This window comes from Gossypium hirsutum, chromosome A03, assembly GCF_007990345.1.
Source record: "Gossypium hirsutum isolate 1008001.06 chromosome A03, Gossypium_hirsutum_v2.1, whole genome shotgun sequence".
Taxonomy (NCBI): Eukaryota; Viridiplantae; Streptophyta; class Magnoliopsida; order Malvales; family Malvaceae; genus Gossypium; species Gossypium hirsutum.
Window position 1 is genome coordinate 67,511,775 of NC_053426.1, and position 5,568 is coordinate 67,517,342.

At 34.0% G+C, this 5,568-nt stretch overlaps 1 long non-coding RNA gene across 1 annotated transcript; it reads right to left on the minus strand.

The window, feature by feature from the left end:
• Positions 1-944: 944 nt before the first annotated feature.
• On the minus strand, positions 945-2,379 carry LOC121219792 (uncharacterized). Its single transcript, XR_005916681.1, has 2 exons — positions 1,258-2,379; positions 945-1,165 (listed from the first exon to the last, which is right to left on the minus strand). It is a non-coding gene; the product is annotated as an uncharacterized lncRNA (long non-coding RNA).
• Between the last annotated feature and the right edge of the window lie 3,189 nt (positions 2,380-5,568).

Consider the following 5,568-nt stretch of genomic DNA (forward strand, 5'->3'; position numbering starts at 1 on the left):
GCTTTACAACATTGGCAGTTGGCAGCTTTTAAGGATTCCGCGTGTCACATTCTGGTTCATCGGCCTGAATTAAGGGCCTAATAAACACTCAATTAGCCTCAACTACTTTTTTTTTTGTGTACATTTTTATTGCTTTTTCGGCACAATTTTAGGATTATTTAACCTCAAAATTCACGACGACTGTTAAAGTTTTTTTAGAGTTAATTGATTTCTAATTTTGAAATCACTTCTACATTAGTAGTCAATAATATATCATCGTATGACAACATGAATGTCCAAACTGAGAGAAGCTTGAATGTGATTTTTTTAGTAATTATTTTATTTTATTTTATATTTTTTAAAATTTTTATTATTACTTACCATATCTCTTAATGTTGATTGTCATATGATGTTGTATTATTAATTATTAATGTTATGTTATTACATTCTAATAGTGTTACAAGAAATATATTATGGTATATCACAAATTCTAAATTTTAAGTATAAATTAAATTCAATATCAAAATTTGAAAAAAAAAACTGCACATTAATTCAAAATAAAGCTTTTAACTATTATACTTTATAATTAAAATTTAATTTATTAAAAATCAGAGTGCAATCTCTCAAACAAATAATGTGAGGTGAAGCTTATATCTTAGGTACCATAAAAGGAGACGCTCTATGGTTAATAAAATTAGATAATGACGTGATTTGGAAAAAAAAGTGAATTATTTTCAAAAAAAAAATAATAATGTGTTATTATTTGATTTATAGTAATGTATAAAATTATATATTCGCAATTATGCTATAATAAATGAATATTATAAGGACTGAAAGATGGTCAAAATAAAAAAGGTGTAGCAAAAGAAATAAATAAAAAGTAATTATGGAATAAGAAATTAGAGATGCTTAAAAGAGAAAAGAAGTTGAGAAAATGGTTAAGTAGTATAATAAAGGCTAGTGTATCAAAGAAAAATACAAATCATATATATAATATAGATGTTAACAACACATGATTACATCAACATATTTATTGCAAAAGCTACGTTGGCTCCACAAAAGGGTATTATATCTCCTCCCTTCACAGATTCAAACTCCATTAATGAAACTCATGCGTTTCTCTTGAGCTTCCAACTCCATTAAAGGAATAGCGACGGTACGCCATTTCCTTGCTTGTTTAAGCTCCCTGCAAACTCCAAAAACAAGTATGGAAATAACAATCGTCGTCCCTAAAGAAACACTTAAAAATTAGTACCAAAAAACAAGAAATTAGCTAACGTTTTAATTACTAGCTACTATGAGGTACTGCTGCTGAAGGTTTCATTTCCCATCATTTGTCCAATAAAGGGAATTAAAGAAAAAGTGGAAAAGGGCAACTGCTGTGCGTAAATCCCATGCACGAAAGGTGTAACAAGAATTGCGGAGAAAGCAAAATCTTGGAGACAATATAGGGTTACCAGGTAGATAGATAGAAAAAGATGCATGTCTTGTGTGGAATATGGACAAAATGGTGGGTACGTGATTGGGAGACATGATAATGTTATTCAGTTGTGCAGAGGGTTGGGCCCCGAGGGAACAAGTCTTTTCTCCACACCGTATCTTGGATCAATTTCGTTGGCTTCGGAGGGCGGCGGTGGTGGCGCCAATGATGGCAAGAAAGGGTGGAAATTGTGGATTCTTTGAAGCTGAAAGCACAAAGAACGTTGTTCTGATCGAGAGAAAGAATCACAAGGAAGGTGGTTTCTTGGAGATGGTGGTAGTGGTGGCGGAGTTGAGCTCCGGGCCAGTTGGAGCAAGAGGAGGAAGAGAAGTATAAAGATGAAGAGGCGGTAACAAGACATGGGGCCTTTAGGCTTAGGCTTAGGCTTAGGGGAGAGTTTATCTTCTTCAGTTTTTGTGAGAGAGATTGAAAAAAAAAATAAACACACACACACACACAAAAAGAAGTGATGTCAAGGAGAGATGGAAAGATGATGATAGGAGGGAGTGTTTAAATGCAAGGCAAGACCCACATGAAAAGGCTATATAGGGGGGGAGGATCTCATCAAATTAGTCACGTATTTTTGTAGGTGTTTGGCGACAAACAACTGGTGTACCGCACAATTTTTGAACCCCTCAACCCCACCCCATCCCCGGTCTTAGAGCCATTAATCCTAGACTCTTGGAGTTGGTTTTGAAATATCAGCCTTCATCCCACTGTTAATTTATAAGGTGTCTAACAAGTTGGCGTGGATTGTAACACCGGCTAACATATCCAAGTCCAAACCATTGCAAAACCCAAGACAAAAGCAGCTTGTCGTTTATGTTAGCATGTTTTCCCCCACGTTTTTACTCTCAACGTTTTAGCCCTGTAAAACTGTAACCATCAGACACCTTTTAAGTTGGTTAATGAATCATGTTAAGCTTCCCGGTAGTCAGAGATTTAAATGGCACTTGTTTTAGTTACTTTTCTGGCCGATATTTATTATAATTGACTGTGATGACACATCTGCAACCCCAAATAAATCTTTACTGGTAGTTTTCGGAGCTGGTGCTGACAATCCAAGGTCTTTGGCGCTGCAGAGGTAACTAGTTATTCAAAGCAATAAATGTTTTTAGCTTTGCATACACGAGAAATTTAGAATTACACATGATTTGAACTTTCATTGATACACCATTCTCAGGGTGTTTATCTTCTGCAAGCCCCCTGCTTCCATTTATTTCCCAGCTGTAGCAGAAGAACAAAGGGTACTTACACATTTGGATCCTTGATGACATTTGCCAATTATCTTGGCTAACTTGTCAAATATCTTAATATAATTACATATAGATTACTTGAATTATTGGTTAACATTCAGTTGTGGTCTACTAGTCAGAAGTTTTCCACAAATTATATTCTCAGTCCTTCCGCTAATCTCCTTCACTTCCCCTAATTGATACATTGAGTGAGTGAGGCCCTATCATCCATACGGGCTCCAGCTATTTGGGCTTCTTGGCTTTCATCAGACCCATCAATTCTTTTTGTCGCTTCTTCACTTCTTTGAATTTTATCACCCCAAAACTCAAATTTCAATTTAAGTCTCCACCTTGATGGCAATCCCCAACCTCTCAAAAGCTTTTTCTGCCATCTTTTCTTCCTTTGCTCGAACAATGATATCTTCCAATCGTCTCAACCTTATTTCCCCATCCTACAGATAACTCCTCTGTTGACCTCCTCTCTAACATCCTCATCTCCTTGTATACTATGGCTATCACCTTATGACTGACCCCATTAGTTGATTTGTCAGCTAAATCGTCTCTCACTTCTTCCCCAGTGCATTGGCTTACCAAAATATGTGAATATATATATATATAGTGTTACCCCTAATGAAAGATCCCAAACTCATTGTCTCACTACCCACTCCAATTCTATCCAAGTAGCCCTATTCTCCGCTCACTTTTTCCAATTATTGGGTAGCCCTCAAGGTTACAATGTTCCAAAACTTTCTTAGCCTCTATTAATGACAACCATCCTTACACAATGCTACTACACCTCTTTTAACTTATGTAGGTTTTAAAAGTGATCTAATTTGGTTAAGGTTTATTAGGCTTTAGCTATTAAATACTCTAGTAATTAAATTCTAATTGATGATGGGTTGATTAGAAATTAGGGTTAATTTGCAAAAATTATATGTTAGGGTTATGTTTACCAAGTTACACATATGTAACTTTTCTAATATCTCATCTTTAGAAAAGAGAATCACTTTCTCAAAATTAATTGTGTACTAATTTAGAAGATCAAAATCATAAGATTAGGAGATTTCAAGAAATCCATTGATTCAGGTACGCTTCCTCATTTAGATTTATTCTTAATGATTTGACATGACAGATCTTGGATTATGGTTTGTTAAGTTTTATATCAGATATTATTTTACGATTATAACAAGTGGTATCTGAGCCTTGTCATGTTGAATCATTCAGAGTGAATTGATTCTCTACTATTTTTGGGTTGATTCATTTCTCAAATTTATGAATTTGATATTTAGATTCGGTGTTTTCGATCATACACATTAAATCTTGAGGATTTATAGTTATTTTTTATGGCTTTTATCTTTCAACATTTTTGGAGTTATATGTAGATGCAAAGTAAGTTGGTAATATTTTTATTATATGCCTATACATATAAATGAATTTAAGGGAATAATGCATGGTTCTATTTTGAATGAATTGAGATTGATTTTAATGGTACATTTACAAACTTTGGTTGAATTAGTTTGATGGGCATTGTTTTTATGCAAATTGATGTTGATCATTATATGAGCTTAAAGAATTTGGTTTTAAGTTTGGTTCTATAATATCAGGTTTTGGCATCTTATGGTTCAAAATATTTGGTTAAATTATTGTGATATAGTTTATTGTATGAATTGTGGGATATGTCAAATGTTATGATTTTATTTTTTAGATTAATTGGCTTGAAAATATTTTTCAAGTATTCATGTGAATCTCTATTTAATCGTATAATACAATTTTGGATTTACACAGTATCGCTACAACAAATTAGGCCTATTGCGACATTTTTTTAAACTTAAGACGACGCAAAAAAGGTTGACATAGGTGTCGCGACGCTTCCAAAAATGTCGCTTTTAATAAAATTGGCATAGGTGCCGCAGCACTTTTGAAAAAGTGTTGGCATAAGTCAACATAAGCTAACCTTTATTGAAGGGTTGGAAAAGACCTAGTCAAAGACGACGTTTAAAAAAGATTAGGATAGACCCTTCTAAGACAACCTTAAAAACGTTGGGATATACCCGTCTAAGACAACCTTAAAAATGTTGGGATAGACCTTGTCTAAGGCTTTTAAAAAAGGTTGGGATAGAGCTGTCTAAGGAACCCCTAAAAAGGTTGGGACAGACCTTGTCTAAGGCAAACTTAAATAGGTTGGGATAGACCTTGTCTATGTCAACACCTTACATAGTTGGCTCAAGTCTCATGTTTTTTACGACTTTTTTTCCCAATTTTTGAAGAGCCTATTTTGGCAAAATATGAGCAACTTTGTATGTGTTGGGTTTGGACAAGTTTGAGACAATATTAATTAAATAATTAATTAACATAAATTGATCATATTAATACAAATTTACCACTAAATAATGCAATTATGAGTTTATATACAAAATCCTAACTATACAAAGCTTTATATAAATTTCTTCTCTTTAGCAACCTCCAATGGTCTTGATCCTTTGACATATTTGTGGAATCCATATGTAAGTAGTGCAAGGTATAAAGAAAACCCTGAAATATATATTTAATATTTTAGTATCAAAACTATAAGTTACATCCTAAGCTGGATAATATTTTAGTGCTGGCCCATAAGTGTCAGCATAGTATTGGATAAGCTGACTCTTATTTAAGCGTTGCCTTAGCATGTATATCCCAATCTTTATACAAAGAGTTGGCCAAAGCGTATGTCAGCAAGTCTATCCCAACACTAAGGAAAATGTTGGCCTAAAAGTGTCGGCATAGTGTTGGACAAAGCCGACTCTTATTTAAGTGTTGCCTTACGTATGCATATCCCAACCTTTATACAAAGAGTTGGCCAAAGCGTATGTCGGCAAGTCTATCCTAACACTTAGA